The 12383-nt window shown below is 40.4% G+C and overlaps 1 protein-coding gene across 1 annotated transcript in view; it reads left to right on the forward strand.

The window, feature by feature from the left end:
- Positions 1-299: 299 nt before the first annotated feature.
- The window catches only part of MBTD1 (mbt domain containing 1), a 44941-nt gene continuing 32857 nt past the window's right edge, over positions 300-12383 (forward strand). Inside the window, exons 1-3 of the mRNA XM_081109258.1 lie at positions 300-539; positions 1184-1245; positions 5048-5145. The gene's annotated coding sequence lies outside the window, so the exon portion shown is untranslated. The remainder of the gene's footprint in view (positions 540-1183; positions 1246-5047; positions 5146-12383) is intronic.

Below are 12383 nucleotides of genomic sequence, written 5' to 3' on the forward strand. Positions count from 1 at the left end.
GGAGGGGGAGGCGGCGTGACTGGAGTGGAAAATTTTTTTCCGACACAACTTAGCAGCGGCCACTGATTGAAAGGAGCACGAGGAAGCCAGAGTGTGCACTCAGATGACGGCATGAAACGTTTCCTCTTCCTCCTGACTTTTTAGCCACGCCACTTAACGTGAGCCCCTACTGTATTTTCCACCCCTCCGTCTTGGTACGGCCCTTGGAGTACGGAGCCTGCCGAGGGTCCCACGCTGGACGCGAGCGAGGAGGGTATGTAGGGAAGTGGGCCAATCGGGGCGCGGGTCACGGCGCAGGCGCGCTGGGGAGGGAGGGCTATGCTAATGTTGTTGATATCCTGGGGCCACCCTAGTTAAAGGGGGGAAATCCGGGGGCTGCCGCAGCCGCCGCGGGTCTGGGCCCAGCCGGGGCACCCCTGGAGTCGCCGTTGCCCCGGGGAGAGGTGCCTGCCCCCCAGCTCGGGGAGGGGGCGCCGCGGGCCTGGGGAACACGGACCACCCCGACCCATGAGGCCCTGATGGAAAACACAAAGGATCTGGTGAGAGCCGAGCGCGGCAGCCGCTTTGTGTGCCAGGCGAGGGGGGGACGCCTGCAGCTCCCCGACCCCAGGAGCCCCCGCAGCTGTTTGACCCCGCTCCCAGGCCTGCTCCTCCATCCCACGCCCCCGGAGCTCCCCTCCCCCTCCCGGCCGTTAAACGATTCGGGGGGGTTCCCCTCCCCCCACCTCCCCAGCCCCGGATCCGTTGGGGTTCTCTCTCTCTGCGCTCTCTCTGCACTCTCTGGAAGAAAACATTGAGGAGAAAGTTTTCTCTGCGTCCCGTCCCCTCCCCCTTCGGCTCCGGCTGGTGGAGGGGGGAGGCGAGATACGTGACTTCCACTTTGTTGAGCCGCCCCGGGTGGGCGAGAGGCGTCCTCGCTTCCCCGAGGGGGCCGTGGCGGCGGGGCTGCGCCCGGGACGGAGCCTCCCGCCGCCTCGGGGCCGGTGCCGCGAGGCGTTTTGCACGTGGAGGTGGATGTTGAAAGGGGGCGGGGTGGGCACGTGTGGGAGGGCGAGGTGGGAGTGGTGTCGGGGAAGCGGCCGCCCCGGCTGCGTTCGTTTAAAATAAAAAGGGTTCTGGATGGTGGGCTGGCCTCTAGGACCCTTGCGTTCTCTTTTGTGAAATGAAAATCCTCACGTTTCAGAGTCGGGAGGGACGTTAGAGGTCACCCCAAGCCGCCGCCCCCTCTGCAGCCTCTGACAAGTGGTAGGTAGTCCGCCCTCGGCTTCAGCCCCTGCACACACGGCCCCTGCTGCCCAGGAAAGCCCGCTCCGGGTTTGTGTGTGTGTGTTTTTTCAGTAGTTCTACTTATTTTCCTGCCCTTAACAGACCCTAGAGTCTCATGCATGTCCTTGTGAGGTTGCTCCCTTTTTTTACTTCTCAAATTTCCTCTCACATCCTCCTCACCCACCGCTCCCTGGCCTGTGTTTTGTGCTCCAGGAAGGAGCGGCAGGGAGGTGGAGAGAGGAGGGCTGGGGGCATGGGGAGGGCCCGCTGAAGAGTTTTGCTGGGTCGGTTTCAAAGGTGCTGGTCTGTCTGTCCGAGAATGATGGGTGCTCTTCTATGGGAAGCTTGGGGATGGCGGCCTGGGCGGTTCGGGCTGTTGTCCCTCAATAGCGCGCATCCTTTTGAAGTTAGAAAGTTCAGCATCATCTGCATGAGCACCTTGGCTTTGTTACCTAAACCGCTTCCCTTAAGGATGCCTGAAATTGCCTCCTGGGGGCAGGAGGGGAGCTGTCAAGCTCCTCCTGGCGGAGGGATGATCGGAAGACCCCCATCCCTCGCCCTTGTTGGCCTGTGTGTTCCTTTCCAGCTGGTCTTCCGTCTCAGGGCCCCTCCTACGCAACGCTTTCATGGCCCTCTCTGCTTTTCCCCCCAACTCTTTGATGAGATTTGAGACTGGCAACACTCTAATAACTGCTTCGAGTTTGCCGTGGGTTTCATGCTCCTTGCAGTGTCAGGAGCCAGCATTGAGCACTTGCTAGTAGAGAGTTCAGTTCCTACTATGGCCGGTCCCTGGGCCTTTTTCTAATGTTCGCCTTCACTTGGTGAGCTATATGCTGCCACCAAAAGTAGTTTTGTTGGCTTCAGAATCTTCCTAATATGGTGAAGTGGGAGTTAAGACATAACAGATAAACTGTAGAAGTCATGAATCTGGTCTAAAAGCCATCTTAAACTCCCAGGCCCGTTTAAAATGTTAGAACACCGTGTTTTCTCTCCCCTTTTTACAATGACTTCGAGACTGTTGCCCTGCTCTCGTGTGCTTAGACTGTGTGGTGTTTTTTTCATGTGTTTACCTCAACACCAAAGAGTGTTTAGAAAGAAAATAGCTGTCTTTTTCACTACCTCCTCGGAATAACAAATTGCTTCTATTTATATAGAACCCCAACCCAGGCTTCTGGATGCCTTGTAAATTATGGCAAAAACGGTCTTAAATAAGTATGGGTTCATAAGTATCTTATTTGGGTCATGTTTTTTAACCATTTAATTTTTAATTTTCTACAAACTTTCACATATAGTATTTCTAAATTTAGTCACTGGAATTTAACATGGCATTAAATACTGGATACGAAAAAAAATTAATAGAGTTGTATAATTCTGTCTTTAAAGTTTCAGACACAGTAATATGGAGCTCCAAGTTATTTCCTGCTTGCTTTAAACATGAACTGTCATGACTTAAGTTGACTAACTTTGGAGACATTTGCATTCTAAACATACTAGACAGGAACAACTGGTTTTATTTTAAAGGAGACATTGCTGTATTTTATGGCTGGTTATCTGTTCACTTAATTAGTGTCCAAACCTTCCTAGATGTTCAGGTGCTTCTAGTTCCTCAGTTACATTGGAAGCTAAAACAATTAGACTTGTTAAAACATGACCTAGTAGTCAAAAGGTAAAATTATGCTTAGAAGTGAAAACAATGTTTTAAGGCATAAATACTAAACCACTGAATTACTATAAGCCACAAGAGTTCAGTGGTTTGAGTGGCCACATTCTAAAATTAGACAAGTTTTTTGGTTGCCACTTGTTTCTCTTTCATCTTTAAACTGTTTGCTAAATAAGATTTAACCATTTCACATTTATAATTTAAAGGTAAGTCGTGAAATGTATCATTAGTTAAAGATAAAAACATTATGACACTAGCAGAGGAAACACTTAAAATAGTTCAAACAAGCTAGGATATGCCTCCTAACACTAGGATATTCTTAACTAAGATTACTTTTAATTTAATACAGTAATTGCAGCTGGTTTAGATTTAGTTTTGTGATTTTTTTTTAAATGAACCTTTTATTTAGAACTTTTCCCCCACAAATTTAGAGTTTTCTTGCTTTGCTGGATCCACAAGAGTGGAAAGAAAATAATTATATTTGAATAAATCCTGAATTTGAGGTGACATGAAATTATATAATAAGAGGGGAATTGGCAGAGTAGGTTAGAATTTCAATTCTGCCACTAACTAGCTTCATGCGCCTGTTTTCTTATCCTCACAGTTAAAGGGTTGGTGTAGAACCCCCATCATCCCATAGAACTTTCTGCAGTAATGGAAATGCCCTATATCGGTGCTGTCCAGTATAGTAGTCACTGGCCACATGTGGCTATTGAGCACTTAGGGTAGGTAATGCAACTGAGGAACCCGATTGTTTTTTTCCCAACTTCATTGATGTGATCCGTGTACATTTAAATAGCTGCATCTATGCCATATTGGACATATAGATATGCAACAATATTTGCCAAGCTCAGCTAATCACTAGAATCATCTCTTACTGTAGATTTCTTGTAAAAAAGCAAAACCTCTCTCCTGGACGTTATCATTCAGTAGGCTTGTAGTGGGGCTATTGATAACTTAGCACAGTAGAAATGAGCTCTGGGCAGAATTGGCAAACTGGCCTGGTTTTAGCTCTGCCACCTCCTGCCCTGTGATCTTAGGCAAGTTCCCTAATCTCTTGAGCTTCATTTTTCTCATCTAAAATATGGGCTGAAATCTGCCTCCCTCCCTCCTAAGGTTTCTGTAAATTTCTAATCAGATGTGACCATTGTATAAGAAAATGTAAGCTGCTATAAATGATAATTTAAGTGTTATCTTTCCAGGATTCCTTTTTCTTTGTCCCTTTTCACTGTGTTACCCAATTCCTACTTCATTCTTAAAGAACGGGTTGTATACAGTATTTCTTAATTAATACAGTAATTTCTTGTCTTCCCCACTATTTGGCCATAGTTTTGCCGTCTAGTCCTAGGACATACTAAACCTAACACTTTTTTGTATTTCTGGTGCTTAGCATAATGATTTGTATCTATTGCTCAATAAGTATTGGTTAATACCACCTACTACTTTAATTTTAGGTTTCAAAACTTTAGTTAGTTTCAGATTATTTTATACACCAGAAAAATAACCTCCTGTGTCCCCATAGGTGTTTAACCTTTCTTTTTATCTTCCTTTTTTTTTTTTTTTTTTTTAGAGAGAGAGAGAGAGAGGAAAAGGGAGGGAGGGAGGGAAACAAACATCAATGTGAAAACAAGAAACATCGATCTGTTGCCTCCTGTATTTGCCCCGATCCAGGATTGAACCCGCCAACCTGGTTATGTGCCCTGACCGGGAATCAAACAGGTGACCCTTTGGTGCACAGGACAATGCTCAACCAACTGAGCCAGGGTGATTGTTCCATTACTAATTACCCATAGTTATTACTGCTTAGTGATTATATGTCTTTTGAGCAACTAGCTCCAAATATGTTTTTAAAAGATAAGCACTAAGAGAATACCATTAGTTTACATTAGTATTTTTAGGTTATATCTAGCCAGCATGATGCTGAATAACCTGTTTAACTTGTTTTCGCTCTATTAACATACTAATAAATGATGTCGTTCGATCACTCAGACTGCATTTGCACTACAGCTTTAGTATGAATTCTGTCATTTGGGTAAATTGATAGCTAATAATGTTCTTAAAGACCCTCTAGGCTACTATGTTTCAGACTTAATTTTGACATGGTTGTTTTATTTTTAATAGCTTTTCAGGTTCATACTTAAGGATTCATAGCTTTCTTCTGAAGAACTGAAAGTCCATTCATGTGAATTATTTATTTTATCATACATCCTTTCTGTGTGGTAAGTGGTATTTTCCTTATTTTGAAGAGACGGAAACTGAGATCCAAGTTATTGTTAATATCCAAAGTCATAAGTGATAGAACCGGAAACCAAAGAAGTAGAAATTTGTATTTCTTATAGATCAAGGAGTAGCTTCCTTTTGCTCACTGTTACTTTAAATCTTAGAGTATAGTTATGTAATACATTGACCTCTCCTGTCATTCCCTGGGCACTTTTCACTTTCTCTAGGTAGGTTATTCAGGATATTAATTTCCATTTCCTCCTGATTATATCATTAACCTGAGTTTATTTCACATTGAACTTATGGGAAACAAAAACTCAATAATCCCAAATCCTTACCATTTATTTTCCTACTAATAGTAAGCTTAGAAAGAATGAAGACATATCTGTTTAGGCTGGTGAATTGTATCACTATGCTGGACTGTGCTTTTCATCTTATGGTGGAATGGGGAAGAGACCATAAGAGCTAAATAGCTCTTTAATCTTCTACTGAGTCCAGTCATTATAGCATATCTATTAATTTTTATTTTGAATTTTGTAAGTTCACGCATAAAATTTTCAAATTTAATGACTTAGGACAAAATATAAAACTTTGAAAATTATGTGGGCCACGCTACTAGTTTGGGTAATAGATGTTAACTGTTAATGAGTTTATTCATATCGAAATTATACTATTATTATTTGCATATTTATACATTTATAATCTCAAATCTTTTCTGTAAAATTTCTCCTAGAAACCTTTAGACTTTCATTGGAACTTTTGTTTGATTATCCAACAAGTTAGTGGCTATATCTTTTAATTACTTTGTAGATTTTATAGGGAGGAAGGTTCATCAGGGTGACAGTTATAGTAGGAAAATGAAATTCAACTGATTTGTGACTCCTCACATTTTGCCACTATAAAAGCTTGTGTTTACTTTTTTCTGTTTAAAAAAAGAAAATGAAAAATATAAAAATGTTTAAATCATTCTCCCATCCCATTCTCACCCTGGTAAGAGTTTAGCTTTTCCTTCTAGTGTCTTTCTAAAATCCACACATAAACAAGCAATCTCTGCGTACACCAGCATATATAAAGTGAGTTGTGCTATTCATCACTGACAGTTTGTTTTTCACTTTTACCTATTGCTAATCGTTCTCCTAATGATGGTGAGTTTTTTAATTACTACATTATTGCTGTAAGAAACCTTTCCACGTAGATTTTTGTGTCCTGGAGGCAGATTTGTAAAAGTGGAATTCCATGGTCAAAAGGTTTTCATAAATAATGTCAAGTTGCCTTCCAAAAAGATGGCATAAATTTGCCTTCCTACATAAATTTGCCAATCCTAGATGTCTCTCAAATTTTATTAGTTTTCATGAATTTTCAAAATGTAGTTTATACTTTATAAAAATTAACATTTATTTTTGTAAAAGACATGCATTTGATAGTACAATATTAAACAGTGATAAAAGTACTGCCAAAAAAATATCAGTTGCAGCAATCCTTTTCCCAATTCAGCTCTCTTGAGACCAACTACTTGTAATTCATTTAGCTTTTTTATCTAGTATTTACCTCCATTATTCTAAATATTAGGTTTATGTTACTCAGTTCATGAATTTTAGATATTCTCTTTTTACTGCCACTGTGCTGGGTGGAGAGTTACCATATATGCTCAAAAGTAGGGGAGGTTTCCCCACCTGCAGTCATCCCATCACCTTATATTCAAGGACTTAGTCACTTAACACAAGTTTTCGGTTTTATTTGATCCTTGTTTTCTAAGCATGCAGGTGTTAAATAACAGAACCATAATTAAGAAAAAAGAGAAGAGCAGTTAAAATTTAACCCAGATTTAAGATCATTCCTCTGACTCATATTATTAGTGTTCATTTTAGCTATATGGCCTTGGCCAAATTGCTTAGTCTATTTGAGCCTCTACTTCCTCATCTATAAAATGGGAGTAATAGTACTTATAAAGGTTAAATATATCACTACACATTAAGTGCTTAGACTGTGCCTAACACTAAGTATCCTATAAATGTTAACTGTATTAATAATTATGAGACCTTTGCAAATCACCATAAAAAGTAATCCTGTAAGATGTTATTATGAAATTTACAAATAAACCCCTATAGGGCAAACTATGTTTCTGAACCAAATGAGATAAAAATGAAGACTTACTCTGGAAAACTGTTAGATGATACAAAAAGTGAATCTAATGACAGGTGAAGTATTTCAGAAAGTGACAAAAGCAGTATTTCTAAAATAATATATTCTAATATACTACTTAAATATGCATGTGTAGACTTCTAGGTCTAGCCTGATCCAATTTTCCCACCCACTTTTCTACAAACCTATAAAACCAACAAGGAGCACATATAAATCAAACACTACCTGTGCCTTCAGTATTATTAAGAAATAGTTTAACACAACCTTCAGATTACCTATAAGTAGAGAAATAAATCAGATTCCAAGAGCTCCTTCTGCTCTTTACTGTGGATTTAAAGAGTGGGTGAGGGAAAGCTTAACAGGTTCACTGAAAAAGTTTACGGGCATAGAAGATTTAGATGAAGCACAAAATATCACTTCCAAGAGAAAAATTCCAACACTAAGTTCCAAAATACTGAATACAGGTTTGAAATTTGATAGTTTTTAGCTCTAACCACAGAGAAGAACTTGAAAATAATCTACCGAAATGGATAGCCTTAAATTATAAGCATTGCTTCATGGGGGAGGGGTGAAGATACTGAGACTTGGAGAAATGGTAGTGAAGAGAAAGAAAAGAGGAAAAAATTAATGATGCTTCAGGAAAAGAAAGAGAAAGTAAACTTAAGATGTATTCATGGACTAGGAACTCTGACCATGAAATGAATCGAAAGAGAAAAGAGTGGACCATCTCCATACAGAACTGCTCTAAGAAAGAAACAGTGTGAATCAAAGCATTTCAATTGATGGGGGAAGTGGGAAAGGGAAGCAACACCTTGAATCAGAAATATAAAAGTATAAAGAAAGGAACGAACAATAGGAAGAAATCAAGTTAGAGTAGATCAAACTCAGAAAAGTGAAGGAAAAAAGATGAAAAAAGTCAGAAATGAAGACTTCAGCTATAATAAAGTTCCCACTGAACAATAGATTCCAATGTGAATATAATAAAATACATTGAAGAAAAGCAGGAAAACAATCCAGAAAATGAGATTCATTTTTTTTGTTATTTGACAGTTAAATGGAAGATGGGTCTAAAAAAGCCTACTGTGGCCTGGCCAGTGTGATTTGGTAGTTGGGCGTCAACTTATAAATCAGGAGGTCACAGTTCGATTCCCAGTCAGGGCGCATGCCTGGGTTGTGGGCTCGATCCCCAGTGTAGGGCATGCAGGAGGCAACCGATCAATGATTCACCCTCATCATTGATGTTTCTATCTCTCCCTCTCCCTTCCTCTCTGAAATCAATAAAAATATTTTAAATCTAATGTGTGTAATTATTGTCCCTAATAAGGAAAAAAAGTATAATATTTAAAACTATCAGCGAAGAAAACTCTGGAAATAAAAGATCTGAATCTGAACATCAAAAGTTCGTATCAGAAGATAAACTCAACAGTAGAGCAACATGAGGAAAGAAAATGCTAACCAATGATTTTATAGTCAGTCAACTGTCCTTCAAATGTCAAGACTGTAGAAAAACAATTTTGACTATGCCAAGAACTCGGGGAATACTGTACTCACTAGCCTTTCCTGAAGAAATTTAAGGGCTCAATTTCATTAGGAAGAGGTGTTTGGGAAATTTTCTGCAAAAAGATTGACAGTGAATACTTCATGTATTTTGTTTTGTTTTTTAGCCCAAGAAATTTTGGGTTTCAACAAAGAACCATTTACCTGAATATTTACATTGATGGGGAAGTGAGCGTACACAGACCTCATCTTGTAACACCAATGTAACATCCTTGATCATCACATTCTGTACATGACTGCAGATAGTGTGAACAGGAGCCAGTTCATTTCTAGTTCCCCACTACTGGCCAACCCTCTTTTTTCTTCCAAGGAGACCGAGTGCTACATTGACCTTCACAGTAACTGCATCCCTGAATTCAGAGTGAGGGCAACATTTTCTGGAATGTTGACAGTCTGATTGCTGAGAATGGTCTTATCCTCACCATAGATGCAGCAAAAAAGGACTTTTGTTTATCTTTTTGAACTAAGATTAAAATCAAGAGTAGGGACATAACTAGAATAGTACCTAAACGTTACCTGTTCTGACAAAAGAATGCGATCAATAAATTACCTGAGAGAAAGGGAACAGAACAGGGGGAAACTAGAATGAGGTTAATGCATATAGTTTATTAGGAGTGATTCAGAGGGTTTCATCTGAAACAAAAGGTTAGGTAACAAAAAGATACCTAGTGTACTGCAAAAGATACAGGTGTACCTTGTTACTGCACTCTGCTCTGTTGTGCTTCATAGATACTGCATTTTGAGTGTTTGTGGCAACCCTACACTGAGCAAGCTTATTAGAACCATTTTTCCAATAGAACTTGCTCATTTTGTGTCTCTGTGTCACATTTTGGTAATTCCTGTAACATTTCAAACTTTTTCATTATTTTTTAAATACATATTTTTATTGAATTCAGAGAGGGAGAGAGGGAGAAACATCAATGAAGAGAGGGAATCACTGATTGGCTGCCACCTGCACTCCCCCTACTGGGGATCGAGCCCACAACCCGGGCATGTGCCTCAACTGAAATAGAACCTGGGACCCTTCAGTCTGCAGGCTGATGCTCTATCCACTAAGCCAAACCAGCTAGGGCAAACTTTTTTACTATTTATTGTGATCTGTGATGAGTGATCTTTGACATTACTATTGTAATTGCTTTAGGGAGCCAGCAACCACACCTATGCCAGACAGCAAACTTAAAATTGATAAATACTGTGTGTGTTCTGATGGGTCATTCCCCATCTTCCTCCCCTTGGCCTCCTTAGTCTGAGACAACAATATTGAAATTAGGCCAATCAATAACCCTATAATGGCCTCTAAGTATTCAAGTGAAAGGAAGAGTTGCACACCTCTCACTCAAAATCTAGAAATGATTAAGCTTACTGAGAAGGGCATGGCAAAAGCTAGGCCTCTTGCCCAGCTGGCATGGCTCAGTGGCTGAACATCGACATATGAACCAGGAGGTTAAGGTTTGATTCCCCATCAGGGCACATGCCTGAGTTGTGTGATCGGTCCCCAGTGTGGAGCATGCTGGAGCCAGCTGACCAATGATTCTCATCATTGATGTTTCTTTCTCTCTATCCCTCTCCCTTCCTCTCTGAAATCAATAAAAAATATATTTTTGTAAAAAGCTAGGCCTCTTGCGGACTCAAGGTTCGATCGGACTCAGGTCCGATTCCGGTCAAGGGCATGTACCTTGGTTGCAGGCACACACCCAGTAAGGAGTGTGCAGGAGGCAGCTAATCGATGTTTCTCTCTCATCGATGTTTCTAACTCTCTATCCCTCTCCCTTCCTCTGTAAAAAAATCAATAAAATATATTTTTTAAAAAAAGCTAGGCCGCTTGTGCCATAGAGCCAAGTTGTGAATGCAAAGGAAAAAGTCTTGAAATTTAAAAGTGCTATTCCAGTGAACATACAAATGTTACGAAAGTGAAACAGCCTTGTTATGGAGCAAATTTTAGTGGTCTGGATAGAAGATCAAACCAAGTACAACCTTCCTTTAAGCCAAAACCTAATCTAAAGCAAGGCCCTGACTCTCGCAGTGTAGGAAGGCTGAGAGTGATGGGGACACTGCAGAAGTTAGAAGCTAGCAAATGTTGGTTCATAAGGTTTAAGGAAAGAAGCCATCTCCATAACAAGTGCAGGATGAAACAGCAAAGTGCTGATGTAAAAGCTGCAACAGGCTGTGCAGAAGACCTAGCTATGACAATGAAGATGGCTACACCAAACAACAGATTTTCAGTGGAAACAGCCTTATATTGGAAGGAGATGCCATGTAGGACTTCCATAGCTAGAGAAGAGAAGTCACTGCCTAGCTTTAGAGGCAGGCTGACTCCGTGGTAGGGTCGAATTCAGATGGTGAAAATTGAAGCCAGTGCTCATTTACCATTCTGAAAGCCTTAGGGCCCTTAAGAATTATGTGAAACCTATTCTGACTATAAATGGAACAACAAAGCCTGGATGGCTGCACATCTATTTACAACATGGTTTACTGAGTATTTTAAACCTGTTGAGACCTGCTCAGGAAAAAAATAGTAATCACCTACCCTTTTTGCTCCATAGTGACATTTTATGTATTAATTTGAGAGAGAGAAATTTCAATTTGTTACTTATGCATTCATTGGTTGATTCTTGTATGTTCCCTGACTGGGGATTGAACCCACAACCTTGGCGTACTGAGCTGACGCTCTAACCAAGTCTGCTACCCAGGCAGGGCTCCAAAGTGGCTTTTAAAAGAATCAGGTGCCTATACTTCTATATAAGAATTTCTGGTGCCAAGAATTAACCAATCAGATTCAACCTTATTATGTAATGTTACCAATAAGATGCTACTCTATTATATCACATATTTACTTATGGTTCAAGACACACTGGGCAATTATTGTTGTGTTGGCTGTTGTCATTTCTTAATTTGACAGTCTAAGGAAAAAGAGGTCAATGACTAAATAGTTAGATATTGCATGTTTTAAAAATTCTTGCAGCACACTGGTTGAAATTGCTTGTCTAGACCAGTGGTCGGCAAACTGCGGCTTGTGAGCCACATGCGGCTCTTTGGCCCCTTGAGTGTGGCTCTTCCTAAGCCTTAGGAAATTAAGTTAATAACAATGTACCTACCTATATAGTTTAAGTTTAAAAAATTTGGCTCTCAAAAGAAATTTCAATCGTCGTACTGTTGATATTTGGCTCTGTTGACTAATGAGTTTGCCTACCACTGGTCTAGACGTTGGCAGTTTTAGAGATGAAACGCAAATTAAGAAATCATCCGTTGTGTGTATTTTAGCACAAATTTTTTTAAATCAACTGATGTAATCTCTTTTATAGAGAAGTGACACACCTAGTTTATGGCAAAACTTGAATTACAGGATGAGCTTCTGATTCAGTCAGTGTTCTTACCATCATTATTGTTATTCTTGTTAGCTAACATTGTAGCTAATAAATTTGTGTCTCAGATACGTGGAGTTCTCCATTTTGACACAAACGTTTAGCTTTTCATTATAAAATAAAATTACCATTCCTCAGGGCTAGGTTTTCATTTTTCAAATTCCATTTGCCAAATT

This window comes from Myotis nattereri, assembly GCF_964212035.1.
Source record: "Myotis nattereri genome assembly, chromosome: 16".
Taxonomy (NCBI): Eukaryota; Metazoa; Chordata; class Mammalia; order Chiroptera; family Vespertilionidae; genus Myotis; species Myotis nattereri.